The sequence below is a fragment of the Rhinoraja longicauda genome, chromosome 1 (assembly GCF_053455715.1).
Source record: "Rhinoraja longicauda isolate Sanriku21f chromosome 1, sRhiLon1.1, whole genome shotgun sequence".
NCBI classification, from domain to species: domain Eukaryota; kingdom Metazoa; phylum Chordata; class Chondrichthyes; order Rajiformes; family Arhynchobatidae; genus Rhinoraja; species Rhinoraja longicauda.
In genome coordinates this window covers 139,211,167-139,223,670 of record NC_135953.1, presented here as the reverse complement: position 1 = coordinate 139,223,670, position 12,504 = coordinate 139,211,167, and the positions used below count along the sequence as shown (strand labels likewise).

The following is a 12,504-nucleotide window of genomic DNA, read 5'->3' as shown; positions in this document are numbered from 1 at the left end:
CTAGGAAATGCAGCGCCGGAGACTCAGGTTCAATCCTGACTACGGGCGCCGTCTGTACGGAGTTTGTACGTTCTCCCCGTGACCTGCGTGGGTTTTTCTCCGAGATCTTCGGTTTCCTCCCACACTCCAAAGACGTACAGGTGTGTAGGTTAATTGGCTGGGCAAATGTTTTTTTTAAAAAGTTGTCCCTAGTGGGTGTAGGATAGTGTTGGTGTGCGGGGATTGCTGGACGGCGCGGACTCGGTGGGCCGAAGGGCCTGTTTCTGCACTGTATCTCTAAAATAAAAAATAAAAAAATCTAAACAGTGTGAGAGCTTGAGATCTCAATACCAACTGGTCCGAGCCATCTGAAGACGCAAGACACCCCTCGGTAAAATAAAATATGGGAGAAAAACATGGCAATATTTTTTGAAGTCCAGAGGCCCATATGTCATCAAAAAGTGAACTGGAATCTTTCAGCAAGATATGTTAATTCCAGCAGAATGGAAGAACAGTAGAGTCCTGCCTTTCTCCAAGGGCAATGGGGGCAGATATTGGACTCAGAACCTCCAAAGCAACACCTTCTCCTGCTTCAATTCTGCTCTCCACAGTTGAAGGTAAGCTTGTAGAAAACCGTACACGCAGAGCAAATTCATTCATGAATGTTCCAAGCATTTACACATCCCTATTTAAATATCTCTCATTCAACTATCCTCCGTGGGTAGCATACAAGAATCTCAAGGTTGCTTTTGGTTGTTGACAATAGACAATAGGTGCAGGGGGAGGCCATTCGGCCCTTCGAGCCAGCACCGGCTGATCATTCTCAATCAGTAACCCGTGTTTGCCTTCTCCCCATACCCCCTGACTCCGCTATCTTTAAGAGCTCTATCTAACTCGCTCTTGAAAGCATCCAGAGAATTGGCCTCCACTGCCTTCTGAGGCAGAGAATTCCACAGATTCACAACTTTCTGACTGAAAAAGTTTTTCCTCATCTCCGTTCTAAATGGCCTACCCCTTATTCTTAAACTGTGGCCCCTTGTTCTGGACTCCCCCAACATTGGGAACATGTTTCCTGCCTCTAACGTGTCTAACCCCTTAATAATCTTATACGTTTCGATAAGATCTCCTCTCATCCTTCTAAATTCCAGTGTATACAAGCCTAGTCGCTCCAGTCTTTCAACATATGACAGTCCCGCCATTCCGGGAATTAACCTAGTAAACCTACACTGCACGCCCTCAATAGCAAGAGAATTCCACAGATTCACAACTCTCTGGGTGATACGTGATCAAAGACAGCCTCAATATGCAGGAAACTGGATGCATTTAAATAGTAATGCTGTGACAGATACTGTAGGACTAGGCGTCAGCACTCATCTCTACAACTGAATCCTTGACAATGTTGACCATGACATTGTTTAGATGATCTGTCTCTAGACAAATGAATTATGAGAAAAGATCCAGAAACTGAAAAACGAAATTATTCTGCAAATGTGTGGATGGAGAGTCTGCAAATGAAGCAGCAAATGAGGCAAAGCTGCTCCAAACCTCCTCCTATTATCAATGTACAGGATCCTCCCTTGAGCTGTTCACTGAAGTTGCATTATCCTGAAAGCTGAAGTGCTTGGATAACCTTTCCATTGATGAGAGAAATGATGTTCTCTCATTTCGCTTGCATTAGAAATTGGGTGAAACCCAGGCCATGGAAGAGCTACAGGACCTAATGAAATTGCATTTAGTGTGTAAATAATGTCAACGCTCAAGTGTCTCAGCAGCAACCTGTAACATACGTGAATCAGCTGCATACCCATGCATGGAACAACTTAACAGGCACATCTGAAACGCCACCATTAATAGCAACAAGTTTGCCTTTACGGTGTGTGTAGTCCCCTCTCACTTCACAGCTGTGATACGTGATCAAAGATGGCATCAATGTGCAGGAAACTGGATGCATTTAAATAGTGATGCTGTCGGACTTGGTGTCAGCACTCATCTCTGCAACTGGATCCTTGAATTCCTGACAAACAGACCCCACTCAGTGCGAATCGGGGACAAATCATCCTCCACAACAATCGTCAACACTGGTGCGTTCTCGGCCCCCTTCTTCACTCGTGGTACACCCACAAATGTACAGCCACGTACAAATCTAATTCAACTTACAAATTTGCAGTCGACACCACCATTGTGGGCCGGACATCAAATAGTGATGAGACGGAGCGCAGGAAGGAGATTGGGAACCTCGTAACCTAGTGTCAAGACAACAAATTTCCTCTCAGATGTCAGCAAGAGAAAGGAGACAGTGATGGACTTCTGGAAGCGAAGTGGTACACATACCCCAGTTTCCATTGATGGTGCCGAAGCATAGATGGTTGAACACTTCAGATTCCTAGGAGTCAATATCACCAGCAACTTCTCCAGGACCACCCATTTTAAAGCAATGGCTAAGAAAGCATTGTCTCTGCTTCTTAGCATTACAAATGCCTCTGCTTCCTGAGAAGGCTTAGGAAGTTTAACATGTCCCCAAGAACTCTCACCAACTTCTATAGATGCACCATAGAAAGCACCTTATCGGGATGCATCACAGCATGGTTTGAAAGCAGCTCCATCCAAGACTGCAAAAGATTGCAGAGAATTGTAGGTGCAGCCCAGGGCATCCCACAAACCAACATCCCTTCCATTAACTCCATCTATACCTCATGCTGCCTCGGCACGGGCCTACAGCGCCGTCCGGGCCTAATACGGGACAAGGGCGGTCCCGTACGGGACAAACCAATTTAGCCCAAAATACGGGATGTCCCGGCTAATACGAAAGTTGGCAACCCTAGTTGAAAACCTGACTGAGTTGAGTCATGTGCAATATCAAGATCTTAGAAAAGACAAGAGGCAATGCTCTGAGCATATGACAGTTGCTGTGGATGTGCTAGCATGAGGATGTCGGTACATATTGTGGCCTTCGCCAGTTCTCAGTATTCTCAGAAACTATTGCATTCCCTCTCTATCCCTCCCTCCCCCCTGATGTCAGTCTGCAGAAGGGTCACAACCCAAAACATCACCCATTCCTTCTCTCCAGAGATGCCGCCTGTTCAGGATAGGGTCACCTGGCGCCATCTTGTGGTACATCAATCTGGTACATAAACCTGCTTGCTTCAATATTCTCATTCTGCCAATTTTTGGATTATTATCCCCAAGTTAATTTATAACTCGTCCAACTGTGGTGGTGTCATCGGCAAACCTGAAGATGGAGTTTGAACCGTGTCCGGCTGCAGGGTCATGAGTATAGAATGAGTAGACAAGGTGTCTGAGAAGCAGCCTTGAGGTGCTCCCATGCTGATGGTTATTGAGGAGGGAGTGTTGCTGCCAATTCGTACAGATTTTGGTCTGATGACGAGGAAGGCAAGGATCTAGTTGCAGAGGGATGCGCAGAGACCCAGCTCCGTGAACTTGGTAATCAGCTTTGAGGGGATTATGGTGTTAAACAACCAGCTGTAGTCTTTGAACAACAGCCTGACATAAGTGTTTTTAGTGGCCAAGTAGTCCAGTGGAGAGCCAGAAGAATCAGAATAGCCTTTATTGTCATCCAAAAATACAAGTCTTTTGGACGAAATTCCATTACCCACAGTCCAACAATAAGAGCAATAAAAATAAGCAATAACACAAACAATCATAAACCAACACCAAAAAATGAAAAAAAAAGAAACATCCATCACAGTGAGTCTCCTCCAGTCACCTCCTCACTGTGATGGAAGGCCAGAATATCTTTTCTCTTGAATCCCCTGCCGTCTTCGGACTGTGGACAAACGGACTGCAGGTGAGCCGCAGGTGACAAACGAACTGCAGGTGAGCCGCAGCTGCTGCACAGCGCCGCCATCTTGAACCTGTGAGATCGCAACCTCCATTGACCGGTAGGCAAATTATAGTGGGTTGAGGTTCTTGTTCAGGAAGGAGTTGATGTGCTTTATAACCAACCTCTCAAAGCACTTAGAATAAAAAACTACAGATGCTGGTTTAAATCGAATGCAGACACAAAATGCTGGAGTAACTCAGCGGGTCAGGCTGCATCTCGGGAGAGAAGGATTGGGTGACGTTTCGGGTCGAGACCCTTCTTCAGACTGAAGAAGGGTCTCGACCCGAAATGTCACCCATTCCTTCGCTCCCGAGATGCTGCCAGACCCGCTGAGTTACTCCAGCATTTCGTGTCTACATTCTCTCAAAGCACTTCTTCACCAAGGACGTTCGTACCACCGAATGGTTAGTCATTGAGGCATGTCACCTTACTCTTCTTGGGCACCAGTATTATTGATACCCTTTAAAAGTTGGCGAGAACCTCAGACCTCAGTAATGAGAGGTTGAAGATGCCAGTTGGCCTGCACAGGTTTTTATCACAACCAGGTATATCTTCAGTGCCAAATGCTTTTTGTGGGATCACCCTTGTGAAGGATCTTCTCACAGCAGCCTCTAAGACTGTGATTGCAATACCATCAGGGGCTCGGGAAGGCACATCCGTGTCTCCCTATCAAAAGCATGCATAGAACGCTTTCATAAAGTCATAAGGAATAGGAGTAGAATTAGGCCATTCGGCCCTTTAAGTCTACTCCGCCATTCAATCATGGCTGATCTATCTCTCCCTCCTAACCCCATTCTCCTGCCTTTTCCCCATAACCTCTGACACCTGTGCTAATTTAATCATGAATCTATCTATCTCTGCCTTAAAAATATCCACTGACTTGGCCTCTACAGCCTTCTGTGGCAAAGAATTCCACAGATTCACCACCCTCTGACTAAAGAAATTTCTCCTTATCTCCTTCCTAAAAGAACGTCCTTTAATTCTGAGGCTGTGACCTCTAGTCCTAGACTCTCCCACTAGTGGAAACATCCTCTCCACATCCACTCTATCCAAGCCTTTCACTATTCTGTATGTTTCAATGAGGTCCCTCCTCATTTTTCTAAACTCCAGCGAGTACAGGCCCAGTGCCGACAAACGCTCACCATAGGTTAACCTACTCATTCCTTCGTCGGAGAGGGTGCCCAAAATTGCTTACAGTATTCCAAATGTGGCCTTACCAGCATCTTATAGAGCTTTGTGCTCATCTGGGAATGTTGCTTCACTGTCACTTGAGCTTCCCCCTAATTTCGCCTTGGAGGGAGTGATGGCATGCAAGCTGCCAAACATCTATCTAACTCATCCTCCAGTTCGGACAAAAGTCCCTTTTAGCCTTTTTGATGGCCTTAGAAAGATAGAAAATAGGTGCTGGAGGAGGCCATTTGGCCCTTCGAGCCAGCACCACCATTCATTGTGATCATCTACAATCAGTAACCTGTGCCTGCCTTCTCCCCATACCCCTTGATTCCACTAGCCCCTAGAGCTATGTTACATGTGGACTTCTTACAAAACACTGCATCGCCAGACTTGAATGCCCGAGATCTGGTCCTTAGCAGAACGTGGACTTCCTGGTTCATCCAAGTCTTTTGGTTGGGGGTGATTTTCATGAGAACACACTCCACCACCAATTTTCTTATGAAGTTGGTAACAACTGTGGCAAACTCATTCAGATCTGTTGCGATAGTTCCGTAAGCCATTAATTAAAAGACTGCACAGTTGACCATTGCAAAAGTCATAAAGTGACACGAATGTAATACTTTCAACTGTGCTTTTCAAACTTTGCATTTCGTTACATTGAATTGTTTGTGGAAGCAGAAAGATAACGTACAACTTAAAATACAGATGTATGTAGACATGGAGGTCAGCCACTTTCAAACTCACTTTCAAATGAGAATCCGTCAAGTAGTCATGTATTTCTCCACTCAGCTGTAACAAGAGCCAGTTTGAGGCGTACTGAAGCCACCTGAACAAAAAACAAGACAAACCATTTAAAATTTATGATAAAAGCACAAGTTACTCCACCCAAGATAGCTGTAAAACGCTCAGTTACTGAGTATACACATGACACAGGTAATAATACATTTCCATTTTCAGGAATCGGCTAGTGTAGGAAAGTGCGCTAAGATCAACTATGTCTTAGACCAGCCCTACCCTAAACTGACTTTCAGCAAGGTTTATCTATCACACAGCAGTAAAGGGTTGTTCGATTTTCCATTCTCTAATTAATGATCTTGAAGATCATGGTTGACATAGACTTTAAGCCTATGGTTTCAAAGGTCTTTTATTGTCATGTGTACCAATTAAGGTACAGTGATATGCGAATTACCATACAGCCATACCAAAAAAAGCAACAAGATAAACAACTACATAAAACCTAACATAAACATCCACCACAGTGGACTCTCCACGTTCCTCACTGTGATGGAAGGCAATCAAGTCCAATCGTCTTCCCTCATTCTTCTCATACAAAAGGCCTATTTCAAGCTTATCAAACTCGAGTTGTCTTTCATAAAATCAACGAGTGCAGTTTAGACGGTAACACAGAGAACTGCAGGTGCTGGAATCTTGAGCAAAACACAAAGTACTGGAAGAATTCCCAAAGACATGAGAGTTTATAGGTTAATTGGCCTCCGCAAATTTCCCTTGGATGAGAGAGTGGGATAATATAGAACTAGGGCGAAGGGGTGATCGATGGTCAGCATGAAATGAGTGGCCCGAAGGGCAACTTTCCACGCTGCATCTCTAAACTAAGCCAGACTCAGTGGGTCAGGCAGCAATGGATATGGGTGCGCTTGTACATAAACTACAAAATGTTAATGGGCAGGTCCAACAAGTGGTTAAGAGGCAAATTATATTTTGGCCCTTATTGTGAAGGAGGTTGTAGGCATAGGTTGATTGGAAGGAAGAAGGATACAACTGCTACATAACTGCTACAGGGTGTTGCTGAGGCCAGCCCTGGAATACGACAAGAGGTTTTTCCCCCATCATAACAAAAAACAACCTGGTTCATTCCTGGAATGAGAGGATTGTCCCAACAAGAAAGGCAAAACTGTTTGAGTCTGTATTTTTTTGGAGTTTGGAAGAATGAATGGTGACACTATTAAAACATACAAGATTCTAAGGGTGCTTGACAGGGTAGACACCGAGATGTTTATACTGGTGGATGAGTCTCAAACAAGAGGATTTCGTTACAAAAGGCCATTCATTTCAGAGAAGCAAATCTGTACCTCCTTTCTTGAAGGACACCATTATAAGTCTGAAGAAGGGTCTCGACCCGAAACGTCACCCATTCCTTCTCTCCTGAGATGCTGCCTAACCTGCTGAGTTACTCCAGCATTTTGTGAATAAATACCTTCGATTTTACCAGCATCTGCAGTTATTTTCTTACATTATAAGTTATGTAATAGGAGCAGAATTAGGCCATTTGGCCCATTGTCTACTCCGCCATTCAATCATGGCTGATCTATCTCTCCCTCCTGACTCCATTCTCCTGCCTTCTCCCCATCACCCCTGACACACGTATTAATCAAGAATCTATCTATCTCTGCTTTAAAAATATCCACTGACTTGGCCTCCACAGCCTTCTGTGGCAAAGAATTTCACAGATTCACCACCCTCTGACTAAAGAAATTGCCTCATCTCCTTCCTAAAGGAATGTCTTTTAATTCAAAGGCTATGACCTCTAGTCATAGACTCTCCCACTAGTGGAAACATCCTCTCCGCATCTACTGTATCGAGCCTTTCACTATTCGGTATGTTTCAATGAGGTCTCCCCCTCATTCTTCTAAAGTCCAGTGAGTACAGGCCCAGTGCCGTCAAACGCTCAGCATATGTTAAGCCACTCATTCCTGGGATCATTTTTGGAAATTTCTTCTGGACTCTCTCCAGGGCCAGCACATCCTTCCACAGATATGGTGCCGAAAATGGCTCATAATACTCCAAATGCGGCCTGACCAGCGCCTTATAGAGCCTCAGTATTAATCCCTGTTTTTGTACTCGAGCCCTCTTGAAATAAATGCTGGAAAAATAAAAAATAATTTTTATTTAAAAAAAAAAAAATTTTTTAATAATTTTTTTTTCTACATTTTAAACCATAAAAACGTTTCCAAAAGCCAAGGAATTTTGGCAGATCATTAATTCCTCCGCCAACTCTACTGCCACCACTTTTAGAAACCTTGAATGCTAGTTCAGGAACTTCGCAAATTCTACTTTTTGACTTCACTCATTTCTTGTTTGCAAGCTTTTCATTAATTTTCACGTGTAGTATTATCATTGCCAATCTTTTAATTCTTCTGCTCGGTTACACAAAAATGTCAAAATTCAAAAGAAAAATTAGCCAAAGCACAGAAACGTTAGAGAAATGAGAAGCAAAGTTCAACATCAACCTCCAAAATCATATTTGGAGGTTAAAGACAAGTAACAACACAAAGCAGATAAAGCACAAGTTAAAAAACCACACAAACATATTAATAGCAAAAGCTCAAAATAGGTTATACATTTTAATTTCAACTTAATTTTATCTTTCACACAATTTTGATCAGCGCCTCTGCTATATGTAAAAAAATAACAACAAAGTTGATCTTAACCTTTCAAATTTGAAATCGGAGCACTAGTTTGAAGTATAGAATTTGTACTGTCAAAAATTCAGTAAAAGTAAATAAATAATCATTTGAAAAGATGTTCCTTAAATCAGTGCTAATCATTAGCTTTTGCTAATCATTTAGAAACAGAGAAAAATAGGTACAGGACTAGGCCATTCGGCCCTTCGAGCCAGCCCCCATTCAATATGATCATGGCTGATCATCTAAAATCAGTACCCCGTTCCTGCTTTTTTCCCCATATCCCTTGATTCCTTTAGCCCCAAGAGCTAAATCTCCATTTGTTTGGCCGCTGAGCGTGAAACATCACGACAGCGTGTGGCTCACGACCCTGGAGCACAGGCGCCAACGCCGCAATACGGTCAACGATGGCAGCCACGGACTCCCCAGAACAACGGCCAGAGACGACCACCTCACCTGTGGAAGCCTGTCCAAGCCCAGTCACGGATCGGCCTAGTCACTCACACAAGCACATGTAACCACTGATGAAAAATCCCCCTCTCCAAGCAGGACAACGCCAGGCCACACCATCACCTCCCGCAGATGGACGGACGCCAGAGAAGAGCTCTATCCAACTCTCTCTTGAATACATCGAGTGAATCGGCCTCCACTGCCTTCTGAGCCAGGGAATTCCACAAATTCACAACTCTCTGGGTGAAAAAGTTTTTCCTCACCTCAGTCCTCCCCTTATTCTTAAACTGTAACCCCAGGTTCTGGACTCCTCCAACATCGGGAACATTTTTCCTGCATCCAGCCTGTCCAATCCCTTAATAATTGTATATGTTTCTATAAGCTCCCCTCTCATCCTTCTAAATTCCAGTGAATACAAGCCCAGTCGACCCAATCTTTCCTCATATGACAGTCCCGCCATCCCAGGGATTAACCTGGTGAACCTACGCTGCACTGCCTCAATAGCAAGGACTTCCTTCCTCAAATTAGACCAAAACTGCGCACATTACTCCAGACGTGGTCTCACCTGGGCCCTGTACAATTGCAGAAGGACCTCTTTACTCCTATACTCATGTCCCTTAAATCAATGTTCTCAGAGATCTGAGGGAGGGGGAGGGGGGGGGGGGGGGGGGGTGTGGTGGCTGGTGGCGGGGGGGGGGGGGGGGAGTTTGTGCAAAGGTGCAAAGTTTAAACCCCATCCACGATCAGGGCGCCAGCACCGTTGAACCTGCTCCCCTGGTGTCTAGACTGTGCATGATTTTTGGGGGAAGTGTCAGAGTTGGTGAGGGAATTGGCTCGAAAACAAACCCAGGAGCTGGTGGTGCTGGAGCTGCTGGTGGTGCTGGAGCTGCTGGTGGTGGTGGAGCTGCTGGTGGTGGTGGAGCTGCTGGTGGTGGTGGAGCTGCTGGTGGTGGTGGAGCTGCTGGTGGTGGTGGAGCTGCTGGTGGTGGTGGTGCTGGAGCTGCTGGCTGGTGGTGGTGGAGCTGCTGGTGGAGCTGCTGGTAGGTGGTGGTGTTACTGGAGCTGCTGGTGGTGGTGCCGGTGGTGGTGTTACTGCTGGTGGTGATGTTACCGGTGTGGTGGAGCTGCTGGTGTGGTGGTGGTGTTACTGCTGCTGGTGTGGTGGAGCTGCTGGTGTGGTGGAGCTGCTGGTGTGGTGGAGCTGCTGGTGTGGTGGTGGTGGTGTTACTACTGGTGGTGCTGGTGGTGATGTTACTGGAGCTGCTGGTGGTTGTGCAGTAACTCGAGGCCTGGTCCTGGTCCTGGAGCCGCCGCCTCCACTCGACCGGCGCCACCTCCTCCTCCTCCTCCCTCAGTCAGAGAGCTGCGGCCCCGGTGACGTGCAGGCGGCGGCAGCAGCACATCAACAGCCCCTCTCCCCGACAGTCCCAGCGCCCACCCTCCCTCCCTCCCCGCCCGCCGGGAGCCGCAGTATCCCGGGGAATACCTTTTACTTTCACTGATATCCCGACCAAGCTCCTGCGGCCTCCCCCGCCATGGCCGTCCCGGACACAGCGCCCCGCAGCGGCCGGGCCCCGCCATGGCCGCCCCGGACACCCGGACACCCGCACACAGCGCCCCGCAGCGGCCGCGCCCGCCATGGCCGTCCCCGGACACAGCGCCCCGCAGAGGCCGCGCCCGCCATGGCCGCCCCGGACACAGCGCCCCGCAGCGGCCGCGCCCGCCATGGCCGCCCCGGACACAGCGCCCCGCAGCGGCCGCCCTGGACACCCGCACACAGCGCCCCGCAGCGGCCGCGTCCCCGCACTGCCACGGACACTCCACAGCACAGCGCCCCGCCATGGCCGCCCCGGACACCCAGCGCCACAGCACAGCACAGCGCCCCGCAGCGCCCGCGCCGGGCACCACCCCGCAACTCCACAACACAGCGCCCCGCAGCGGCCGCCCCCGCCATGGCCCCCCCGGACACCCAGCGCCACAGCACAGCACAGCGCCCCGCAGCGGCCGGGCCCCGCACTGCCCCGGACACCTGGACACAGCGCCCCGCAGCGCCCGCGCCGGGCACCACCCCGCAACTCCACAACACAGCGCCCCGCAGCGGCCGCCCCCGCCATGGCCCCGCCGGACACCCAGCGCCACAGCACAGCACAGCGCAGCGCCCCGCAGCGCCCGCGCCGGGCACCACCCCGCAACTCCACAACACAGCGCCCCGCAGCGGCCGGGCCCCGCACTGCCCCGGACACCTGGACACAGCGCCCCGCAGCGGCCGGGCCCCGCACTGCCCCGGACACTCCACAGCACAGCGCCCCGCAGCGGCCGCCCCGGACACTCCACAGCGCAGGTCCACAGCACAGCGCCCCGCAGCGGCCGCGCCCGGCACTCCCCGCCAGCTCCCCCTCTCTGGCTCTATCCTCGATGTATCTGCCTGTCCCACTGTGTTGCTCCAGCATCCTGTGTCTATCTTCGGTGGATCTGCCTGTCCCACTGAGTCACCTCAGCATTTTGTCTCTATCTTTGGTGTATATGACTGTCCCACTCAGTTACTCCAGCATCTTGTGTCTATCTTTGTTGTATCTGCCTGATCCACTGAGTTACTTCAACATTTTGTGTCTATCTTCGGTGTACATCCCTGTCCCACAGAGTTGCTCCAGCATTTTGTGTCCATCTTCGTTGTATATGCCTGTCCCACTCAGTTACTCCAGCATTTTGTCTCTATCTTTGGTGTGTATGACTGTCCCACTGAGTTACTCCAGCATTTTGTTTTTATCTTCGTTGTACACCCTTTCCTTCTCTCCAGAGATGCTGCCTGTCCCACTGAGTTATTCCAGCATCTTGTGTCTATTTTGGAGTGTACCCATACCTTCTCTCCAGAGATGCTGCCTGTCCCACTGAGTTATTCCAGCATCTTGTGTCTATTTTGGAGTGTACCCATACCTTCTCTCCAGAGATGCTGCCTGTCCCACTGAGTTATTCCAGCATCTTGTGTCTATTTTGGAGTGTACCCATACCTTCTCTCCAGAGATGCTGCCTGTCCCACTGAGTTACTCCAGCATCTTGTGTCTATCCTCGGTGTATCAGCCTGTCCCACAGTGTTGCTCCAGCATTTTGTGTCTATCTTCAGTGAATCTGCCTGATCCACTGAGTTACTCCAGCATCTCGTGTCTGTCTTCAATGTACACCCATTCCTTCTCTCCAGAGATGCTGCCTGTCCCACTGAGTTGCTCCAGCATTTTGTATCTATCTTTGTTGTATATGCCTGTCCCACTGCGTTATTCCAGCATCTTGTGTCTATCTTGGAGTGTACCCATACCTTCTCTCCAGAGATGCTGCCTGTCCCACTGAGTTACTCCAACATTTTGTGTCTATCTTGGATGTAACCCCATTCCTCCTATCCAGTGATGCTGCCTGTCCCACTGAGTTACTCCAGCATCCACAGTTCCTTCCTACACACCTCCCTCACTCACTCCACTCCCAGAGCACTCCAGCAGCAACCCTCTCTTCACCCCCTCTGGAAACAATATTTTACCCTCATCCCTAGATTCCGCTAGCCCCTAGAGCTCTATCTAACTCTCTTTCAAATCCATCCAGTGAATTGGCCTCCACTGCCTTCTGTGGCAGAGAATTCCACAAATTCACAAC

At 48.4% G+C, this 12,504-nt stretch overlaps 1 protein-coding gene across 3 annotated transcripts in view; it reads right to left on the bottom strand.

Moving 5' to 3' along the window:
- The window catches only part of LOC144597728 (protein transport protein Sec24B-like), a 122,117-nt gene extending 111,617 nt beyond the window's left edge, over positions 1-10,500 (bottom strand). For all 3 annotated transcript variants that reach the window (XM_078407263.1, XM_078407261.1, XM_078407264.1), the window contains exons 1-2: positions 10,352-10,500; positions 5,738-5,819 (exon numbers count right to left, since the gene is read on the bottom strand). The gene's annotated coding sequence lies outside the window, so the exon portion shown is untranslated. The remainder of the gene's footprint in view (positions 1-5,737; positions 5,820-10,351) is intronic.
- Between the last annotated feature and the right edge of the window lie 2,004 nt (positions 10,501-12,504).